The sequence below is a fragment of the Lithobates pipiens genome, unplaced genomic scaffold, assembly GCF_037356315.1.
Source record: "Lithobates pipiens isolate NorthernLeopardFrog02 unplaced genomic scaffold, aLitPip1_a1.2 Scaffold_18, whole genome shotgun sequence".
NCBI classification, from domain to species: domain Eukaryota; kingdom Metazoa; phylum Chordata; class Amphibia; order Anura; family Ranidae; genus Lithobates; species Lithobates pipiens.
The window spans coordinates 92,475,127-92,500,017 of record NW_027507758.1 but is presented as its reverse complement, the minus strand read 5'-3'; the positions used below and the strand labels follow the sequence as shown (position 1 = coordinate 92,500,017).

At 42.9% G+C, this 24,891-nt stretch overlaps 1 protein-coding gene across 7 annotated transcripts in view; it reads right to left on the bottom strand.

Annotated features, from left to right (window-relative positions):
• Nucleotides 1-24,891, bottom strand: part of MACROD2 (mono-ADP ribosylhydrolase 2) — a 3,459,957-nt gene that overhangs the window by 2,943,851 nt on the left and 491,215 nt on the right. The gene's annotated exons all lie outside the window — the stretch shown is intronic.

Here is a 24,891-nt window from a genome sequence, read left to right as displayed (position 1 = left end):
AAGGGGGGCAGGTGAGGGTGACGTGGGAATAGAGGGGTATAGAGATATAAAAATCAACCTGCACAGCACACGTCCCCCCACACCTCCCATGTCCCCCAGTACAGCCCACGTCCCCCAAACCCAATGCCCCCACACCGCACAGCTCACTTTGCATGTCCCCCGCACATCTCACATGGCCCCCCACAGCATCGCACATGTCCCATGTACCCCATCACAGCAAAGGAAATGTCCCACAACACAGCACATGTCCCCCCATCACAACACACACGTCCCTCCACCACACATGTCCCAACAAACACACACACGTGCCCCCCCCCACCGCACATGTCTCCCATCACACAGCGCGCACACACACGTCTCCCATCACATGTCCCAACAAACACACACGTGCCCCCCCACCGCACATGTCTCCCATCACACAGCGCACACACACACACGTCTCCCATCACATGTCCCAACAAACACACACACACACACACACGTCTCCCATCACATGTCCCAACAAACACACACACACGTGCCCCCCCACCGCACATGTCTCCCATCACACAGCGCACACACACACACACACACATCCCCCCTCACAGCGCGCGCACACACACACACACACACACACACACACGTCTCCCATCACATGTCCCAACACACACACACACACACACACACACGTCTCCCATCACATGTCCCAACACACACACACACACACCTCCCATCACATGTCCCAACAAACACACACACATGCCCCCCCCCCCCCACACACACATGTCTCCCATCACAGCGCGCGCAGACAGACACACACACACACACACACACACACACACACACACACACACACACACCTCCCATCACATGTCCCAACACACACACACAGCCTCCCCACCCCCCACAGCACATGTCTCCCCCCTCCCCCCCCCAGCAGATCTCAAAAGCAATCCTCTCTCCACATAACAGATCTCCATGAAAAAAAGCAAACCCTTCTCCACATAGCAGATCTCCATGAAAAAAAAGCAAACCCTTCTCCACATAACAGATCTCAATGAAAAAAAAGCAAACATCTCACCTCTCATCACATGTCCCCTCCTCACCACATGGCACAGCACAGACAAAAAAAAAAAAAACATCTCACCAGCAAAGCAAATCAAACGTTTCCTCCCCCTCCCAGCACATAGCACATAGCACACAGCACAGATGTACTTACGATGAGCAGTAGCTGCTTTCTTTATCCTCCAGGCGTTTGTTCTCTGCGAGGAGGAGGAGGAGGATGGTGATGATGATGATGATGATGATGATGATGATGAGTCGTCTGCTGCTGCTGCTGCTGCTGCTGCTGCTGCTGCTGCTGCTGCTGCTGCTTCTTCAGCTGCTTCTTCTGCTGCTGCTATATGAACACTGGCAACAAAGGCCACGTTGCCCTTATTTAAAATGGCGCCGGCCGGCGCCGCCTTGTATTGCGTCATTTCCGGTTCGGAAATCACGCGATACTACAGCCCAGCGGCCCCTAGTGCCTTCTGGGATTGATAAAAAACATTCCCAGGAGGCATAGAGGACGGGGGAAGAAGTGTTCAGGCCGCGGCCGGAAACAGGAAACGAGATAACGTTTAAAGATATAACTGTGAGTTTAAAAAATAAAAAAAAATTATATGCCAAATGTGTTTAAGGGGCCAGAGAAGAAGGGGATGCAGGGGACTTGAAAAAGAGGGTGGAGCTCCACTTTAAGGCCTCTTTCACACGGGGCGGATCAGTAATGATCCGCCCCGTGAAGATCCGCTCGCTCAGCGGGGATCGCTCCGTTGTCCCCGCTGAGCCGGCTGCGGACAGGGCGGTCTCCGCACACTGTGCGGGGACCGCCCTGTCAGCTCTCCACTCTCCTCTATGGGGATCGGACGAGCACGGACCGTCTGTCCGCGTTCGTCCGATCCATTCTGCAGACGGATAGAAAAATAGGATTTTCCTCCGTCTGCAGAATCGGACTGTTGCGGAGGCGGAGGAAATCGGGTGTCTGCGGATGCTCATCCGCAGACACCCGCTATCCCATAGGGATGAATGTATGTCCGTATTTCATCCGCAAACGGATGGATGAAATACGGACATATCGTCCGCATGTGTGAAAGGGGCCTTAGTCTCATAACCCTAACAAAAATCTTGTGGAATCAATTGCCATCAGAAGTCACCTAATTAGTAAATAGAGTCCACTTGTGTGTAATTTAATCTCAGTATAAATGCAGCTGTTCTGTGAAGCCCTCAGCAGTTTGTTTGAGAACCTTAGTGAGCAAACAGCATCATGAAGGGTAAGGAACACACCAGACAGTTTAGGGATAAAGTTGTGGAGAAGTTTAAAGCAGTGTTTGGTTATAAAAAAACATCCCAAGGTTTGAACATATCATGGATCACTGTTCAATCCATTAACTGAAAATAGAAAAAGTATGGCACAACTGCAAACCTACCAAGACATGGCCGTCCACCTAAACTGACAGGCCGGGCAAGGAGAGCATTAATCAGAGAAGCAGCCAAGAGGCCCATGGAAACTCTGGAGGAGCTGCAGAGATCCACAGCTCAGGTGGGAGAATCTGTTGACAGGACAACTATTAGTCGTGTACTCCACAAATCTGGCCTTTATGGAAGAGTGGCAAGAAGAAAGTCATTGTTGAAAGAAAGCCATAAGAAGTCCTGTTTGCAGTTTCCGAGAAGCCATGTGGGGGACACAGCAAACATGTGGAAGAAGGTGCTCTGGTCAGATGAGACCAAAATTGAACTTTTTGGCCTAAAAGGAAAAAGATGTGTGGCGGAAAAACACCACTGAAAATCACCCTAAACACACCATCCCCACTGTAAAACATAATGGTGGAAGCAACATGTTGTGGGGATGCTTTTCTTCAGCAGGGACAGGGAAGCTGGTCAGAGTTGATGGGAAGATAGATGGAGCCAAATACAGGGCAATCTTAGAAGAAAACCTTTTGGAGTAGGCAGAAGTCTTAAGACTGGGGCGGTGGTTCACCTTCCAGCAGGACAACGACCCTAAACATAAAGCCAGAGCTACAATCGAATGGTCAGAGTCCTGACCTAAATCCTATTGAGAATCTGTGGCAAGACTTGACGATTGCTGGTGACATATGCTCTTCACCCAATCTGACAGAGCTTGAGCTATTTTGCAAAGAATAATGGGCAAAAATTCCACCCTCTAGATGTGCAAAGCTGGTAGAAACATACCCAAAATGACTTGCAGCTATAATTGCAGCGAAAGGTGGTTCTACAAAGCATTGGCTCAGGGGGGCTGAACATAAATGTACGCCACACTTTTCACAATACATTTACCTTTTTGGTTGTAACATGACTAAATGTGGAAAATTTCAAGGGGTATATATACTTTTTCAAGGCACTGAATTGCAGCTTACCAGTCTTTAGATATGGTGGCTGTATTTGTTATTTTTTTTCAGGTTTTTCTTTCTATTTTCAACTGGTAATTCTGCAAATAAAACTTTTCCGGTCTCTTTACATCGTCATTAATTTCTTCATTCTATGGGGACATTCATTAATAACACACACACTGGACTTCAAACATGTCTGGCTTCATTCATGTCCATTAAATGCTGGATTGATCTTAAGCTCACTGTAAGTGTCAAGGACACCGCATTTCTGGCAAGATCAACAAGTATTTTTATACTTGCTGAAAAGGAAAACCTTGAGATACCTTACAATCTTTAGTGGTGAACCCTTTTTCTACGTAAATCCCCTCCAATACAGTCCCAGAGTTGTGTGTTTGTTATGGCGATGTCTTGGTTCCACACAATATGTCTTTTAGCATTTGTAGTCTACCCCACTGTATTATACATCACTTCTTTTCAAGGAAAACAGGGCTTTCATTGGGTAGAAAATTGTTAAGGCAAAAATTATATATATTTTCTTCCCCACTTAGTTTTGATTTGGAATACATATTAAAGAATTTGGAAAGATGTATTTTCCTGTAATTATTTTCCCAGTGCAGCATTTGCATAATTGTAAACCCCAATATACTTACCACAAAATATAATTAAAGTCTGCTGATTAAAATGTTATCACATCATTGCACCTTTTACATAATGTAGTGGAATGGTAAACAATGGTAAAGATTAAAATGAACATATGTGCTTTAATTTAGAAGAGATTTATCCCCTTTTGAAGCTACAAAATGACAGGCAGGATAAAAAAAGATTTGTGCAATTGTTAGAGTAACAATAAAGTTGAACTAAAGGCAACACTTTTTTCTAGTTTTGGATAGCGTGGAGAGGGATTATAATACTTGTCAGGTTATTACCATCTGTGCCCCTATTACGGCTCATTTACACTTGCTTCAAAACATGGCTTTGGACATGCCTTTTTTAAACCCTTGGCACCGGCCGTAAACAAATATGTGGCCTCTCGGCGCCTGGTCCTTAGTGCTGAGGGGCCGCATATTTGTGTGAACTGCTGCCAATACACCTTAGCCGAGAGCGTGCGTGCTGCGCCCTCCCAGCACAGTTATCGTCGCCTAACCAAAAGCGTCCAGACGCTCCTTGAGATCGGGAGTTCTCAGATCACGTGACCTTAAGCCCAGCCTCCTGTTGTCATAAACCTCTTAAAGGGCCGGGAGGCACCAGCACTAAGAGGTTAAAGCTCTTTGAACATCAGTCACAGCCCCTCTCACTAAATAAAATGGTTAGCTTACAGTCCTGTTTACACCTCGCTTTTCTTCAGCTTTGAAAAATTATACTTCATGTCGCTTTAGTGGTGCTTCAAAGCATCTTCCAAGCCTCCATAGAAATCCATGACAAAGCTCGCTTGAAGCACCTGCAGTTTTGGAGAGGCTTTAATTCAGCTTTAGCTTTGTTTTGGAGGTATTGTAGGTATGAAACATCAACACAGAATCTGTCAAGCTTCAATAAAGCTTTAAAAGCGCATCACTGAAGCATTATAGGAGCACCACTGAAGCATTGAAAACACATAAAAAAAAGTATGTTGAAGTGGTAGGCACTTTAATGTGTGTTGAAGGCCAAGCAAGTGTAAATGAGTCCTAAAGGAGAATCGCCCTATTTGTCCTGTTTATCATTAACAATGAAAGTAAAACTGCAAAATCACAAACTTTGGGTTGATATGAACAGGAATAGAGGAGAAATCCTCCAATAGGGACACTAGTTCTGATGACACTTTGGAGAGATTTCCTCTCACTTCCTGTTTTGGTTCTGGGGCCAGAAGTGGTGGAAAGTCTCCCCAATGGGACACATATGGCAAAAAACACAGACAGGGATTATAGAGATTTGCCTTTAGTTACCCTAGATCCTGAATAGAGTAGATTAAAGTTATTACTCCTGTCTTTCTTTTTTTGGCCATCAGTGTCCCATTGGAGAGATTTAGCATCAATTCTTGACCCTCAGCCATAACAGGAAGTGAGAGGAAATCCCTGCAAATAAAAGCAAATGGCACCCAGGACATCCAGCACCCTTGTTCCAGCATGGGCATTACTTTTGGGCTGGATTGTTCTTTATTTTCATGGAGTATATAAATATTTATATTATTATATTATACAGGATTTATATAGCGGCAACAGTTTACGCAGCCATTTACAATATAAAAGGGAGACAATACAGTTCTAATACAATAAAATACAAGAGGATTAAGAAGGCCCTGCTCAGAAGAGCTTACAATCTAATAGGGTGAATATATATGTACACACATATACACACACACACACACACACACACACACACACACAAACAGTATATGCTACAGGTGCACCTATGTATGGTTTGCTGAGTAGGAAGGTTGGAAGCTCAGGAGCAGATCATTTCAGCTACTAGGCTTAGGATTTGACTCCCTGGCCAGCAGTACCAGCATTAATGCTTTCACAGGTTCATAAAAGTTAATTAAAAAGGCACCCAACACTACAAAAATACTTCCATTATGTCTGATTTATTTAGATGTCTATGAACTGCTATATTCTTCTGGTTAACTGCCGAGAAAATGTATTCACGTGTTTAAATCCCAGAAAACGAAAGAAAAAAGTAGATGCAGACTTCCCTAAAATCTCATAGCAGTTTTAACATATTAATGTAATTTTAAATATTATTTTCAAATGTTTAATTTTCAATTATTTTTTTTTTTTAAACAATAAGCAAGTGGATAGAAGCAGTGCACTATTGTTTTTCAGAATATATATATATATATATATATATATATATATATATATATATATATATATATATATATAGAATATGAGGGAAGAAAATGTCCATATGAGCAGCACATCCCTGCATACCCCAGGTAAGAATGTGTATAAGAGCCTATAAGGGTATCTCCCTCCCAGCTACAAATGTATCTCATGTGTCGGGAAAACTTCTCAGAAGTGATGCATGCTGATAACAAAAGAACGAAGCCCAAGAGAGAGACAACACTTAGAGCTTTGGAGAGAGACAAGTAAACACCACAGATATATGGACTCTGTTCAGATTTCACGACAGAGTTACAACCACTTTAAAGTCCAAACCATTGTAAATAATTAAAAATAATAATTACAAAAAAAGACAATCAAAATAGTACAGTGCTCTGCAAGATGTGTCATTCAAGGCCATAACAAGTTTTTTTTTCTTTTTTTTATAACGTTAGCAGATGCTTATTTTCTCACATGCTCCCTGCTGGAGGAAAAAATTCACACCTTTAATAATCATGACTCGGTATGGCTTTAAGTCTTTACGACAAAATTAAAGTGCCAAAATGAAAGTGCAGACAGAATAAAACTACTTTAGCAAGTTTTTGCTAATTATATCGCTGATTTTCAAATGACTGCAGAGAGATAAAGATTCCAAACACAATTATCTTTTGTGGTTATCTTACCCAACAATATGTATATTTTCACTTTTTTTTAAATATGTTTGACGCAGTAAATTTAGTAAACCATTCATAAATTTAGCAGAAACTGTTAAGCTTGTAAACACTTATCCAAAAAGCATTGACTAGAATGCATTTACCAAGCTTCAATCAGCCTTCTTGAAACTTTTAAAGCACAAGCTATAGCGTGCAACTGTCTCATTTGGAGAGAACCAAATCTCTTTGTTGACTTTTTTAATCCCATGTATGGATCTCTACAAAATGCACTGTCATTTTACTAAGAAAAACATTACTACCTTTCACCAATCTCTAAATTATTGCATTTATTTTTAAAAGCTGGGTTCAGTGGAACCATAAGGATCTCTTATGATCGCCTATCTTTCAGGTTCAATGGCACATGCAAGAGCCAGCAATATGACTATAGGAGTCATTCTGGCCATCCTTATTGAGGGGACATTATTCAACCTTATTACCACCAATGTAAGGGACATTTTCGCAATTACCTTTATATTATTCTTACCCCAAGACCTGGAAATTATTTCAAGGCTTCCTCTAGGGTAAAAGGTTTGAAAAAAGGTGCTTTAGGCTGGATTTACACTAGTGTGAATTGGTTGCAAGGAAACAATTCACATAGCAGGAGATTGTGACTGGCTCTCAATGGAGCTGGTCCACACGCAGTGGCTCCGGTGTAAATTTCACAGGAGCCCTGTGCATCTTTTTGTCCATTTCAGGTCCAAATTAAGCCCAAAATTCGGGATGAAATTGGACCTGAAATAGACCCCTGCTGTGAGCCGCTGTGTTCTCAAGTGTGAACCCAGCCTCAAGGATATGCACTGGCATAATCCCCTACATGATAGAAAAAAAAAAACTATTGCTAAAGAGGAAGCTTTGGTATTAGCAACTCCTGAGATGTGTGGCAACCTTGCCCTTACCAGTTAGGGGACACTTTTGTGAAGAATATATTCAGTACATTTGGTGTGATAACTCTTTGGCTTCAAACCAGCATCAATTCTTACACTTGCAGACTTGGACTAGAGCCAGGTGTATGATTAACCAATTATACTAAGCAGGAGCCATGATCATCAATTGCATATGTAGAATGAAACAGCCGTTAACTGAAACAAACAGCTGTGTAGGAGACTTAAAACTGGGTGAGCAATAGCCAATCTCTGCTTCTAAGGTGAGGTTCTGCAGGCTCTCCCATGCCGCTTGGCCACAGCCGTGCTCTCCGTGAACATTCGGATTACTCCTCCCAGATGAAGGTCGTGGTCCAAGAGACTCCTCCCCAACACAGGCTATTTATCATCTCTCCCAGCATTCTGCTTTCTTCCTCCATCAGGCTGAAACTTGTAGTCCAGAGTAATCAGTCTCTAGTGTAGATTCAAGCTCTTTGGACTACATGTCCCAAGATCATTCATACTGTAAATTCTCAACCACTCTGCATTCAGGATGTGGGAAGTCAGATCCCAGGCTGAGTGCTAGAGAAAACAGAGAAAACAGCCTCACTGTGGCAGATGCTGTAGGGCAGTGGTCATCAGCCCTGTCCTCAGGCCCCACTAACAGGCCAGGTTTTATGTATTACCTTGGGGTGATGCAGACTGGAATACGGCAATCACTGAGCAGAAAATTATACCACCTGTGATGTATTTCAGTTATCTTGCAAACCTGGCCTGTTAGTGGGTCCTGAGGACAGGGTTGATGACCACTGCTGTAGGGTGTCTTCTGATAAGAAAGGCAATAAGCTCCTGGCTACACTTATATAATTTGACCCAACCTCTGTCACTAAAAAAAAATTCTGAACAGCTTGGCCTGCATGTAAAAGTGATCAATACTGCTAGAGCTTTTGACATAAATAGATTTTTAAAGTCTGCAGTTTCTACTATTTTCCTCACAAATGATAAATTATTCAACATTCTCCCTTACCCTGCCCTCATGAGATTCCTAATAATGGTTTAGGTGGTATTCAGATATAATTTTTTTCTTTTATTATGGGTAGAATGGGTCGCTTCTCATCCTTTTAATCACTTTCAGACCGGACCATTTTGCTGGCTTAAGACCAGACCACTTTTTACGATTCGGCACTGTTTCGCTTTAACTGACAATTGCGCGGTCGTGCGACGTGGCTACCAAACAAAATTAATGTTTTTTTTTTACCCACAAATAGAGCTTTCTTTTGGTGGTATTTGATCTCCTCTGTGGTTTTTATTTTTTGCGCTATACACAAAAATAGAGAAACAATTTTGAAAAAAAACGCATCATTTTTTACTTTTTGTTATAATAAATATCCCCCAAAATATTTAAAAAAAAAAAATTTCCCCTCAGTTTAGGCCGATACATATTCTTCTACATATTTTTGGTAAAAAAAAAAATCGCAATAAGCGATTATTGATTGGTTTGCGCAAAAGTTATAGCGTTTACAAAATAGGGGATAGTTTATGGCATTTTTATTAATCATTTTTTTTTACTAGTAATGGAGGCGATCAGCGATTTTTATTGTGACTGCGACATTGTGGCAGACACATCGGACATTTTTGACACATTTTTTGGGATCATTGTCATTTATACAGCAATCAATGCTATACAAATGCATTGATTCCTGTGTAAATGACACTGGCAGTGAAGGGGTTAACCAGGTATGGCAGTGTAGGGGTTAAGTGTTCCTAGGGGCATGTTACTAACTGTGGGGGGCTGGGCTCACATGGAACAGAGATCAGCGTCACTTGTTGCTAGGCAGAATGGGGAGATGCTGTTTATAATGGCATCTCCTTGTTCAGCCGCCCCATGAGATGATCGTGGGTATCCCCTGCATACCCAACATCCTCAAGTTGTACCCGTGTCACACCGTTTGAAGGGCATGTCAATACCACAGTGTACACAAATATTGTCACCCATACTTTAATGGGCGATAGATAGATGTAGCCAAAAATGCAGGCGATTAACTTATATTTTCCCAAGTTATTCACAAATATATAAAGAGGGTCATTCTGGATACACAGAGTGCTCACAGAGTACAACAGAGAATTATCAGCGAGATTTCCACTTCATATTCATCAATTCGGATGAGTCTAAACAAGTCTGTTACAACTTCTGCTTATCTACAAAGAAACCTTGAGTGACAGCAGGTCTGCTGCAAACTCAAGGATATTCATGCACTGAAGAAAAGAGAGAAGGGCGTTGGAAAGCAAACAGAAGGATATTATGATCGTGTTTGTGCTGTTATATAAAAGTTGAATAGCGCTGAATACTAATATGTTTTACAGTAAACATCTGTTTTACAAAGACAGGATGACTGCTTATACACATTTCTTTCAGTAAAGCTCTAAAATGCTATTTAAAGTGGCATATTTGCATACACTCCGGTTACTAATGCCAATAAAAGAAGGTATACCATCTTCCAGGAAATACAGCAAAGATTTGTTTCAAGATGGTGGCAATATGCCATATATTTGAAACCCATTAAAAAGTTAAGTAGTATAGAATGCAAAATCCCTACATGCAAACCCAAATAGAATTCCCAGCAGAGTAAAAACTCCTTAGTGCAAGCTTTTGGCTAATTAAAGATTTCTTAAAGTGGATCTGAACTCAAAAGGTCACAATTTGCTATGCTATAGAGAACACTTAGAAATGGTAATTGAATCTAAGTAGCACCCTGAAAAATGTAACTTTTGGATTGAGTTCCTCCCAAAAACAGCACTAGACTTTCTGATATGTGCGCGTGCCTAGGTGCTCCTGTGTCTACCGCCTCAAAGCTGCATCTGCTGTGTAAGGCCTCATGCACACAGGACATTTAAAAAACACCAGTGCTGCTGCCAAGAAAAAGCGGTGTTAAAAGGGCACTTTTTGCAGTGTTCTTTGAATAGTGTTTATGTGTGGTTTTCCATGTTTTTATCAGTAGCGGTTTTATGTTTTCTACTGTAAAAAAACTCCCTATAATGTAAAAACCCCAAATGCGGCTATAAGCTTGTTACAGCGTTTAGCAGCGTTTTTAGTTTTTACAGCTCATCAGCCTCTGCTTCTGGACGCACAGGCTAACATTTTTTTTTTCTACTGCACCCAAACACTTCTGAAAGTTTATGTGTGCATGGACACATAGGATAACATGGAGGAGCGTTTAGAGGCAGTAAAAAAAAAAAAAAAGTCATACGCCCCTAACAGAAGATGTAAAAATGTCTTTTGTGCATGACCCCTAAGGAAACACTGTTGCCTCTGACTAGGGATGAGCTCGATGGTCGCCCCCACGCCATTTTATTTTTAATTTTGGAGCAGGGTTCCCCTTAAAATCCATACCAGACCTAAAGAGCCTGGTATAGATTTTGGGGGGGACCCCCAGGCAATTTATTCTTTAAATTTTAGTTCGGAGTTCCCCTTAATATTCATACCAGACCCGAAGGATGGTCTCCTCCACGCCATTTTTTTTAAATTTTGCCACGGAGTTCCCCTTAAAATCCATTCCAGACCTGAAGGGCCTGGTATGGATTTTGAGGGGGACCCCCACACCTTTTTTAAAAATTTTGGCGCGGGGTTCCCCTTAATATTCATACCAGACCTGAAGGTAATGGACTGTGGGGGAATCCCATGCTGTTTTTTTTCAATGACTTTTATGTGTATTGCCAGGACCGACAATTCATTATAGCCACGAGTACTTTTAAATTACTTTTTTTCCTTTAGAAATTAAATTTTGCTCTCGGACTGTTCTAAACACGGGAAACATGCGGCACTTTCCAGGCATACTATAGACAACCCCCAGGTACGTAATTTAAAGGAATATTTCACTTTTATTGTTTCACTTTAAGTACTATTAAAATCACTGCTCCCGAAATTTTTTTTAGTTTTTAAAACTTTTTTTTGCATTGATGTATGTTTTCTGGGGCAGGACCCAGGTCACCAAACACTTTTTATGACAATAACTTGCATATAAGCCTTTAAAACTAGCACTTTTGATTATTCATGTTCGTATCCCATAGACTTTAACGGTGTTCGTTTTTTTTGCCTGTTCGCATGTTCTGCTGCAAACCAAACCCGGGGGGTGTTCGGCTCACCCCTACCTCTGACCGATAGTCACAGAAGATTTAGAATGAGATTTGGTGATGCCATTACTGTGCTGCTTGCTGGAGAGGGATCTGAACTGCATGCATCTTTCTGTTTCAATCATTATGTATATCTGTTCTGTCTGAACTTCTAATGCTTAATTATTCCCTCACCAAGTTCCAGGGAGGCAGTTATGACATGAAGAGGTAAAATAGGATTTTTACATCATACTTACCTGTAAAATCCTTTTCTTTGAGTACATCATGGGATACAGAGTCATAGCCTTGAGGGGACGGAGACACGCTGCCACACAATAGCCATCAGAACTTATATGGCAGCCCGCAGTACACTGAGGCTGCTCGAACAACCACTTGATATAATTTTTTGAACGTATGCGCTGAAGACCAGGTAGCAGCCTTACAAATCTGAGCCACAGATACCTGATAATGAAAAGCCTAGGAGGTTCCTACACCCCTGGTAGAATGAGCTCTCACCCTAAAGGGAGGAGCTTTATGTTTCAGACCATAGGCCTGAATGACCAATTGACGGACCCAATTGGCAATTGAAGCTTTGGAAGCTGCCTGCCCCATCTTGGGTCCTTTTGGTAAAAAACAAACAAAAAAAAAAGTCTGATCCTCCGATCTCCGCAGATATAGACAGATAAACCTTGACTACCCGGACAACATCCAAAGAATGCAGTCGTCTCTCTTCCACTCAATGAGGGAAAAAAAGAAGGCAAAATAATGTCCTGATTTAAATGAAAGGCCAACACCACCTTTGGCAAAAAAGGATGGAACAGGTCGTAACACGACTGTCATGGTGAATGATCAAGTACGGTTCTCTGCATGAAAGGATCGCCAACACAGACACCCTTCTAGCCGAGGTGATAACCATCAGGAAGGCTAGCTTGCGTGACAGCAAGTCTAATGGAATTTCCTTAATAGGTTAAAATGGTTGTTTCTGCAACACAGACAGCATCAAGTTCAAGTCCCAAGAACACATAGGTGACCTATTGGGGAGAAGCAAGCAAGTTGCCCCTTGTATAAAGGTTCGGATCATTGAATGGGAGGCTAAAGGCTTTTGGAAGAATACCGATAGGGCTGAAACCTGACCTCTGATTGTACTACAATTTGATTTCCACAGCTGACTGGGGGTGGAATATAATACATTGAGACAGTAGATTGGGGTGACGTGGAAGCGTCCATGGCCATTTTATATAGTCAGTCTCACAATCTCCGGGAACCAGGGCCTTCTGGGCCAAGCTGGCGCCACCAGAATAACTGGAACCCTCTCTCTCTGGATCATGCGCAACAAATGTGGAAGGAGAAGGTTCGGAGGGAAAGCATAAACCAGGGATTACCGGCACCATGGAACTATCAGAGCATCTGCTTCAATTGCCAGAGGATCTCTTGTTCGAGATACAAACTGCTGTAGCTTGTTGTTGAACCTGGATGCCAGTAGGTCGACCTCTGGCCATCCACAACATTGGCAAATTTCCTGTAACACCTCTGGGTGTAGGGACCCTTCCCCCAGGCAGATCTGCTGGCGGCTGAGATAATCTGCCTTCCAGTTCTCTACTCCCGGGATATGGACTGCCGATATCATTGGCACATGTCCCTTTGCCCAGGCTAGTATGTAGCTCACCTCCTTCAGAGCTGAATGACTCCTAGTACCGCCTTGGTGGTTTATATAGGGCACTGCCGTGACATTGTCGGACTGAACCCTGATGGGGCAGTCCTGAAGCTCCACCTTCCAGGACCGCAGGGCCAGACGTATTACCCGTAATTCTAGGATGTTGATGGGCAGGGTCTGCTCTGTCCCTGACCATTTGCCCTGAGCTGTGAGCCCTTCTAGGGTCACTCCCAAGCCTGAGAGTCTGGCATCTGTAGTTAATATTCTCCAAGTTAATAGGAGAAAGGATTTTCCCTTTCGCAGGTTATGATCCTGCAACCACCAGGTTTAGGCTTAAGCATGTCTGAGGAGTTAAGCACATTGGATATTCCAGGGCTATTCTTCCTCTGTTCCAAGTCAACCAGATATCTTGTTGTAAAAGGCCTGGAATGGAACTGGGCATAGGGCACTGCGTCAAAGGAGGATACCATCCTCCCTAGAAGACTGATACAGAGCCGAATGGAGGGTTGTCTGTTGCCCCTTATCTAACGCACCTGATCCTTCAGGGCACAGATCCTTACTGGTGACAAGAATACTTTTGCTTGGACCGTGTTTAGAATCAGACCTAAACACTGATGGACCTAGAAATAGAACATGTTTCAAATCTGTCCGACGGAATCAATTTCTATCGGGAAAACCGTTCGTCTGTATGCTGGTCCGACGGACCAAATACGACGCAAGGGCAGCTATTGGCTACTGAAGTTCCTTTTCTAGTCCCGTTGTACATCATAACATTCAAAACTAATGGACTTTGGTCCGTTCATGTGTTGGCAAGTCTGTTCATGCGGAAGTCTGCCGTAACTCCGTCGGGAAGACCGTTGGACCTTTTCTGCCGAAAAGTCCGGTCGTGTGTACGCGGCATCAGAGTTCTTGTTTTCCCTTCACTGCTTTGTGTAAGAATTAAAGTTATACTGCCCCATGGATGTATTTCTTTGGTCCTACGTTGATAGTCATCTCTATGAAGTGATGTAAAAAAGATCCACAACTTTACTGCAACACAGTAGACATAGATGATTCATGCGTTGCTCTTTTTTTTTATTACAATTATATACTAATCTATCATTGTAAAGGACCCATAATTATTACTTATTGAGGAAAACATTTATAAAAGCTCATCACTTTGATATACAGGACTGAATACAGCAAGTTTCATATTTGCCCAACAATAGATAATATATTCCTCCAGTGGGAATATTTTTAGAAATTCTATTGCTTTTAATTTATGAGGGTGCGTGAGTTTACGGCAGTGGCAGCTGGTATGCAATTTCACACGCCCACTCAGCAGAAGTGCACACCGCTCGCTGGCTGTCCCCCACACATCGAGCAAAGAAAGCGAACAAACCAGTATTATCATATTCAGCCAGGGATGATTGATACCTTCTAATGATGACATAAGGCCTTTGTCATTACTTCTTCTTTTTCCTAATGTATGTGTACACAACGCAGACATGCTATTCAGTGTTTACTCTATTCCAAATCTCTAACTTTTGCCAGGATAGCTTCTGTGATAGATCTCTCATGTGAACAGACAGAAATCAATCATTAAATCATTAAAAATGTGCTTTTAGTACCTGATATATGAGCACATTTTTTTTTGACATTGGGGTAGACTCACTAACATTTACCGCATGCGATAAGGGTATCATGTTACTCATTTGCATATATTATCGCATGCAGTAAGTTGAAGGGGTTGTAAAGTCGAGAGGTTTTTTACCTTATTGCATTATATGCCTTAAGATAAAAAACCTGTGTGGAGCAGCCCCTTCCAGCACCCCCTAATACTTACCTGAGCCCCATCTTTCTCCAGTGATGTCCACGAGTGCGTTGGACGTCCGAGACACTCCATCCTGATTGGCTGAGACACAGCGGCACCATTGGCTCCCGCTGCTGTCAATCAAAGTCAGCCAATCAAGAGAGAGAGGGGCAGGGCGGGGCCAGGGCACGGCATCTGAATGGGCACAGGGAGTTGTGACTGGGCTCGGGGGCCCCCCACAGCAAGCTTCTTGCTGTGGGGGCACGCTACAGCAGAGAGGGGCCAGGAGCACAGAAGAAGGACCGAGAAGAGGAGGATCCTGGCTGGTCTGTGCAAATCCACTGCAACAGAGCAGGTAAGTAGAACATGCTTGTTATTATTAGAAAAAAAAAGAGACTTTACAATTACTTTAACCACTTCAGCCCCGGAAGTATTTGCTGCTCAATGACCAGGCCATTTTTTGCGATACAGCACTGCGTTGCTTTAACTGACAATTGTGCAGTCATGTGACGCTGCACACAAACAAAATTGATGGCCTTTTTTTCCCATAAACTGAGCTTTCTTTTGGTGGTATTTGATCATCTCTGCGGTTTTTATTTTATTTATTTATGGCATTTGTATTATTTTTTTTTATTATTAATGGTGGCGATCTGCGATTTTTATTGGGACTGTGTCAAAAGTGTCCAATATGTCCGCCATAATGTTACATTTTTGGGTGGGACCATTAGCATTTAAACAGCGATCAGTGCTTTAAAAATGCACTGATTTCTGTGTAAATGTCACTGGCAGGTAAGGAGTTAACACTAGGGGGTGATCAAGGGGTTAACTGTGTTCCTTATGTGTGTGTTCTAACTGTGGAGGGTGGGACTGATTATAGGAGATGACAGAGCATGGTTCCTGGCTCGTTGGAACTTACAATCGCTCTCTCCTCTGCTCACAGAACTTGGATGTGTGTTTACATACACATGTCCCTGTTCTGTCTCTCGTGCCCGCAATCACTCATGGACAGCGGTCATCGAAAGCACGCCTGCTATCCCGCTTAAATGGACCGACGTAAAGCTACGACGGTTTGCAGGATAGTGCCGATCTGCCACAGTATAATGATGGCGGCTGGTTGGCAAGTAGTTAAGTACAATTCACAAAAAAATTAAAAAATAAAGATTTTGTGCTAAACAGAGAAAATATAAAGTAATCTGTTAAGTCCCATTCGTAAAGGAAACTGGAACTAAAAAAAAAAGGTGCAATATTTACCACATTTTGGCAGAGGTAACCAGTGGGGTACCAGAAAGTGGGTCTGTTCAAATGCTCAGAAAGGGGCATTCCACCCACCGAGAGCCTAATTCAACTCACAGAAAGGGGTACAATGCTACACTCAGAGAGGGGCCTAATTCCACCCACAGATGACCCATTGAAAGTTGACACTATTTCACCAGCAGCGGACACACAAAAATGTGGCATTATACATGCCGAGTACACAATTTTTTATTTTATTTTTATTAAATCAAAAAGGTATGATGTGCAGTACAAAGTAAATACTAACATTGGCTGAAATTTAACATCAAGAATGTAAAGGGGTTGTAAAGGTTTGTATTTTTTTACCTTAATGCATCCTATGCATTAAGGTGAAAACACATTTGTCAGTGACCAGCCCCCAGCCCCCCCCCATTTTACTTAGTTGAACCCTCAAACTTGTCCCACGGGGAGATGCCGTCTCTCTGCTAGGGTCTATAGATGCCAAATGCTGGACTCAGGGGTACGCCCTCAAGGTAACCCCCCCGGGAGAGCGCCCAGGGGGTTATCTGATGCGGGGAGGAACCAAGAGAGCTGCCGAGGGAACCCAGAAGAGCACGTTCGGGGCCACTCTGTGCAAAACGATCTGCCCAGTGGAGCTAACTATGATATTGTTATATATGATATTTATTATATGATATAACAATATGATATATCATATTGTTGTTTGTTATTTAAAAAAATAAAATAAAAAATAAATAAAAAATTAACCATTAGTGTCACTTTAAAAAAAAATACATTTTGAAGTGGCTACTGTAATACTTTTGGTTATATAGGCCATTACAAGTTAAACTTGGATAGGAACATGAAAAATAAATAAAAATGTTTAGAAAAAAATAGTTTCCACAATATAAACATAGGCAGCAGCACAGAATCGGGCCAAAAACAAAGAAAAGAGCACTTTCAACAACTCTAGTAGGCCATACATTTACAAAGAAAAACACATTTTTATGAATATATGGCATGATGGATTTAGTAAAGAAGCTCAAAGGGGGATTCCACCTACAAAAAAAATATTAAAAGCCAGCAGCTATAAATACTACAGCTGCTGACTTTTAATAAATGGACACTCACCTGTCCCGGGGTCCAGCGATGCCGGCAGCCGAGGCCGATCGATCGCTCGGCTCTCGGCTGCTGCCGCCACCATTCTAGGTGAGGGAATCAGGAAGTGAAGCGAATCGGCTTCACTTCCCGGTTCCCTACTGCGCATGCGCGAGTCGCGCAGCGCAATATAAATTGTCCGCGCTGTCTCTGGGACCTGTGTGTGTCCCAGCAGACAGCGCGGCAGGACAGGAAGAGGCATAGACTCCCACGGGAGTCTATGCCCGGAAGTGGGTGTAAATACCAGTCTTTGACAGGTATCTCCACCCCCCTCCCCCCTGAAAGGTGCCAAATGTGACACCGGAGGGGGGAGGGTTCCGTTCAGCGGAGGTTCCACTTTAGGGTGGAACCCCGCTTTAAATGACCAACCATCAGGAGACATAAATTTGAGAAGGTAGTTCAAATGTCAATGCCTTCAAATACAGAATATTGTAACAAATGTTAGCTTAAAACATTTTTTTTTGCAAAAGCAGCATAACAAAAATAACATGTTAAAAAGTAAAATATTATTAATGAAATGACCTTTTAACCACTTACTAACCAGCTCACGCAGATATACTGTTGCAGATGAGCTCTCCTGCAAGAACCGACGTACCTGTAGCAAAAAATAAAATTGACGCCCTTTTTTTTGCCACAAATAGAGCTTTCTTTTGGTGGTATTTGATCACCTCTGCGGTTTTTATTTTTTGTGCTATAAACCTAAAATAGCGACAATTTTGAAAAAAACACATTTTTTTTTGCTATAATAACTATCCCCCATTTAATATATAAATATTAGGGCCCTCTTAATCCTCTTGTATTTTATTGTATTATAATTGATTGTCTCCCTTTTATATTGTAAAGTGCTGCGTAAACTGTTGGCGCTACATAAATCCTGTATTATAATAATATTAAATGCCTTATTTATCAGTGTATAACACACACCCCAATTTTAGGAGGGAAGTTTAAGGAAAAAAAGTACATTTTAATTATAGAACTTTGAAGCAAAATTAGGGTCACAGCTCAACAAGGCATCCTGCTCAGTGCCCATCTGCAGCCACTAAATTGGCCAACAATGCAGCCTTTTCAGTGCCCATCTGCAGCCTATAAATTGATCAACAATGCAGCCCGTTCATCATCATTCATCATTGCAGTCTCGCCAGTGTTGGATTATCCCTGCTGTCTCAGAGGGAAGAGGAGGAGCGAGCGTCGCTGAATTACACCGAGTCATGATCTCCTGTGTACCCGTCACTCCATCACTCACAGCCATGCCTCCTGACCCTGCTCATATGATAGACAGAACAGTGGCCCAATGTGTGGCCGGGAGGCGTGACTGTAAGTGACAGAGCGCTGGGTACACAGGAGATCGTGACTCTATGTAATTCAAAGGTGCTCACTCCTCTTCCTTCAGAGACAGCAGGGACTGGTGTATAACACGCACCCACAATCTTACCCTAATTTTAAGGGGGAAAAGGGTGTGTTATACGCCGATAAATACAATATATATATCTAGATATACGGCAGTCTTTAAGGTAAAACGTGGTTACCCATATTGATGCCACTAACTCTGCCAGGCGAGTTGCGTATTGACAGCGGCTCAATAACGATATTAAAAAGTAGGGGGGGAAAGGGGGCATCCCTGCCTCGTTCCCTTTGTCAAGGGGATCGTGTTGGAAATAAAGTCGGGAGTGACAAAGCACACAGTTGGGTATGCGTACATTTGCCGCAGATAGCCGATGACTGGACCCAGAAAGCCAAAGTCGTCCATCACTTTGAATAGCCAGGATAAACTCATGTTGTCGAAAGCCTTTTCGGCATCAAGTGACACGATAGCGACATCCTGATCAGGGTGTGATTGTGCGTATTTCAGTGCCATCAAAACCTTGTGAATGTTCAAGGTGGCTGATCACCCTGGAACAAAGCCAGATTGGGCTGGGTCTAGTAGAGAGGGAAGTAGAGGAGCCAAACGTGATGCAATTTTGGACATGATTTTGACATCCACATTGATTAGGGAGATTGGGCGGTAAGAGCCCAGGAGTAGGGGATCTTTTCCTTTTTTGAAAATCAATCCAATGTGTACCTGTGTTCCTGTAGGGAGATAGGGTACACCTTCCCACATGACTGCATAGACATGCTTCAGGGTGTCAGGGAGAAAGGCTTTTGTTAATTTATACAATTCAGCCATGTAGCCATCTGGGCCTGGGGCTTTGACAGATGCCAGAGACTTGATTGTCATCTGGATGTCATCAATAGTGATGGGGCATCCTGAAGTTTGGGTAGACGTATCTTAGGATTCATTTTTATAAAAGTTAAATGGTCCACGGAGTCTGTGGACAGACACATTCTAGGATCAGTAACGAAAACTCCTGCAGCACTGAATGCCCATTCTGAAAGCATGCTGGATGCAGGGCAGCCCAACAACTCAATAGCATACTGGGCAAGTTCTGGCCATTGGTCTACTCTCATGGCCCTGAGGTAATCGCCCACCATGTGATACAGATGCAGCCACTGATATGTGGAAGCTGACAGCCCTGGGTGGCGAGGACTAAAAATATTCCTTAATGCCTCACTTAGGCAGACGCCTTCTCCAACGCTCCTCTCTTGACTAACAGAAGACTCAAGACGACGTTGTCCACAACACTGTAACCTGCTGGAGTCAGGAAAAACGTTCAATAAAATCCTCTTTAACGTGTCCTCAAGAGATTTTATCTTCTGCATTCTGTGGGGATGGGATTAGTTCTGAGACCTTCCCCTTATAACAGTAGTTATGGAGGTTTGCCAACCAGTAATCATCCTTCTCCTTTATGCCACGTAGTCTTGGGGTTTTTCACAGGCTTTGAAGCATGAGGTTGCCCATGCGCCTCAAATTTACCAAGGCTTGAGAAGCAGACTCCTCAGGGTCACTTAGGATGACAGCATCTGGAACTTCATCCTCCCAGCCATGTACTGCTCCCAAGGGCCCTGGGGTTGGAAAGCCATTGCTTACAGATTGACGCATGTCTTCCTCTTCTTTGAAGCCTATGAAAGTTAAAGAATCCTCCTCCTTTCTCTCCTCCTGTGTGTTCCTTGACATAGGCTGGGATTGTGTCACTGATGCATGCACCGTTACGGCTCACCATCCATGTGGCCTCCTCAAATGGTGACAATACAGAGCATGCATCCTTAATGATCAGCAATTGGCATGGTCTGAGTCTATGGTCATGGTCTATTCACACAGGTGCTCCTTGACGGCCCTCTGCCACATGTATAGTGGCTGCAGCATTGACAAAGTTCAGTTCCACCTGGTGGGCATGTCACAATTCAGGCAGTTTACGGGCAGGTGGATTTCCCGCTGAATTTCAGTCAATCGAGCAATGGCTGTGTATGACCGCCTGAAATGGCTACAAACTCTTCTGGCCCGATTTAGCATATCTTGCAACCCTAGGTATATATTTAGGAAATGCTGCACCACCTAATTAAGGACATGTGCCAGGCAAGACACATGTGTGTCTGAACAGTGGGTTGTAATTACATCACTTAACCGCTAGCCGACTAGCCACTGCAATACTGCATGACTTGGCTGCGCAAATCGCGCAAATCGCCGTTATGTTACCTCGGTAACAAACTACCACTAGGGGGCGCTTGCGTGCCGCCGGAGGTGCGCGTCCCCCCCGCTCGCTTCCCGAGCCGATGCGAGTGCCCGGCAGTTTTGATCACTGCCGGGCTCCCGCGATTGCTCGGGGCACACAGAGAACTGGGAGCTGTGTGTGTAAACACAGTTTCCGTTTCTCTGAGAAGTGAACTGACATACAGAGTATGAACAGCGATCTGTTAGTTTCCCTGCACAGTCCCACCCCCCTTTCAGTTAGAACACACCCTAGGACACATATTAACCCCTTTACTGCCAGTGACATTTTTATAGTAATCAGTGACATTTTAATTGCACTGATTGCTGTATTAATGCCAATGGTCCCAAAAATGTGTCAAAATTGTCCAACATGTCTGCCATAATGACGCAGTCATTATAAAAATTGCTGATTGCTGCCATTAGTAGTAAAAAATTTTTTTATAAAAATGTGATAAAACTATCCCCTATTTTGTAGATGCTATAACTTTTGCGCAAACCAATTTCTTTTTTTTTACCAAAAATATGTAGAATACATATCGCCCTAAACCGAGGAAAACATTTTTTCTATATATATATATATTAAATGGGGAATAGTTATTGTAGCAAAAAAATAATGCTTTTTTTCAAAATTGTCACTCTTTTAGGTTTATAGCACAAAAAATAAAAACCGCAGAGGTGATCAAATACCACCAAAAGAAAGCTCTATTTGTGGCAAAAAAAAGGACGTCAATTTTTTTTGGGAGCAATGTCGCACGCCCTCGCAGTTGTCAGTTAAAGGAATGCAGTGGCGAATCACAAAAAGCGGTCTGGTCTTTGGCCAGCCAAATGGTCCGGGGCTTAAGCGGTTAACACTAGAACTATGATACTATTCCTTCAAAGACAGACAATATTTTTTTGTACGTAGAATGAAAAGCTTGTTCGACTTCCAGCCATGTTAAACCATCTAGATTAATGCTACAGATGAAATCTGCAAAATTAAAAGAGAATCCCAGGCTCAGCTGCAAACATCTATCCAACAAAAGGATGAAGCTCACCGGTGATGAAAGATTAATTCCTATTTATCCAGAGGAAAGGGAGTGACTGGTGATCGGTCATGTTGAGATTTCCCAATGTGCAAGAAAGGCACATTTTGATGGACATTTTGACATACGGATGTGCTCGTTATCGCTCTTTTGTCAAACTCTACCTAAGATGTTCAAATCCGATGCTCTGCTTAAGTTTACAGGTTTCTGTAAAGTCATGTTAGCTAAAAATCTTGGAGTCCAGCAATCGGGTGCCAAAACGCGTGAAAATGATGTGCTGTGAAGGCCTTATGCCTTCTGTGCGGATAATGAGCATATGTTCTGCGGTAATACACAGTAGACTAGATTGCATTTTACAGTGCGTTAATGCAATGTATGGTAAAGCACAATCCAGGGTGTAGCACATGATTTTGAATGGCAGCCTAATGCCCCATGAAAGCAAAGCTCAATGCATGTGCATTTTAACATACCATAATGTACAGCTATGAATCATTTTTGTGCTGTGCATTGATAAGTCTGTTTATAGCACCTTAAAAGTGGTTATAAACCCGAAAAAACAAAACCAAAAAAAACCTAGAAGACAAAGGCATAATGAGCTTGTATGCATCGGGTTCACGGGCTCCGGCGCTGTGATTGGCCGGAGCCGTGATGACGGAGCCGCCAGTCACGGCACGCTGCTGAAGAAACGTTACAAGTGAGCCATTTCTTCAGTGCGCATGCACCGATGATGTTGGCGCAAGGGTATATGGTAAATATCTCCTAACCCATGCAGGTTTAGAAGATATTTACAGTACCTACAGGTAAGCCTTATTATAGGCTTACCTGTAGGTACAAGTGGTGTAACAGGGTTTACAACCACTTTAAGCTGCGCTGCCAGCCCATTTAAAAATAATGAAATGTAAAGTGAGTATAAACCCCCTTTTTTTTTTTTTAATAGACATGTCATACTTTACCTGCTCTTTGCAGTGGTTTTCCACAAAGCAGCCCTTATCCTCCTCTTCTCTGGTCCCCCACCGGTGCTCCTGGCTCCCCCCCTTCCCAGAGTGCCCACCATAGCAAGCCACTTGCTATGGGACATTCCTGCAGGCTTGCCCCCAAGACCATACACACACAAAGCACTGCTTCGGCCCAGCCCCTCCTCACTGTCTGTGATTGACAGCAGTGGGAGTTAATGCTGCCCATTGCTGCATCTTAGCCTATGAGGAGAGAGAGTCGCCGCTCTTATACACATTGCTGGACCAAGATTAGGCATAGGTAAGTATGGGGGGTGGGGTTTGGGGAGGGAGATGCACTAAAAAAGGTCTTTTTTTTTTTTTACTCTTACAGTAGTTCTAAATCCTTAATAATAATAAATAGGTTATATTTACCTTCTCTCTGTAATGATTGCACAGAGCAGCCCGATCGTCCACTTCTCGGGTCCCCTGCCAATGCTTCAGGCCCGTCCCACTTGCCAAGCAGCTTGCTCTGGGGGGCACTCGTTATTTGAACCTAACCACATATGTTTGATTGAGATATTGTCTGCAAATCATTGTAGATTTTTTGATATACACAGCGCATCAGCACTTGTACTTGATTTTCTCTTTGCACTCAATTTGCCTTGTGCTATATTGATTTATGGTTATTTACACCATTTTTGCGTTTATAGTCTATTTAGCCAGTGTTCCAGGATTTGTGTTGCAGCAATTCACGACACCACTAGGGCCTAGCTTGAAATTTTTTTTCTTCTATTGGGCACTCATGCATGCTTGCTCCCGAGCCGCCTCTGTGTGTCTGTAGCACATAGAGTGTGGCTCAGTCCACCCCCCGCTCAATCCTCACTGGCACATTGGCTCCTGCTACTGCACCACTGAAGATTTGCATGAAGGTAAAAAACCAACAGCCTTTGCAACCACTTTAATGCAGAAAATGCATTAAGGTAAAAAAAAAAAACTGCTGCTTTTAGAACTACTTGAAATGTAAGTTTACCTGTTCTTACTTGTGTGGGTCATGACTTTTCAGTTACTATGCAGCTGGTGTAGTGGTCCTGGGATTTGAAAATCCCCACTCTTCTTTCTGCAGGGCTATTACAGCCAAGGAAGTTGCCATCTTAGCCCCTGTTTGATTTGAAGTTTACATGGTGCTTAATCAGTTATGACACCAGCTATTGAATAGTTTTGAGAGTTAGGTAATAGCACAAACAGATGTGACAGTTATCATTCGCGGCATGCCTTGAATAACCTGTGTTTTAGGAAGCTGTTAAATGAATACATTTAGTTTACTATAATGCATCGTACCTGTGAATTCCCCCATTCTCCCTGCCCCATTGATGATTCTGTCAGCCATTGGTGCACATGTGCAGTCTAGTAGCTCATATACATTGTCAGGGAATACAGATGATTGCGGCCTGTACCTACTGCTCTTCCCTGCCTGATTAGTAGATCATGGAAAATGGCCACTATTATACATATTATTACTAGTGCACCGTAACCCATACAAGTTACACTCAATGGGTCTACACCCTGATCCTATATGTGCGAGATATAATACAGGTGTAGGGGAATCTATTACATTGGCTATGGAGAGGCCCAAAATTGCATTGTTATTGGAACTCAGTGGTCACCACA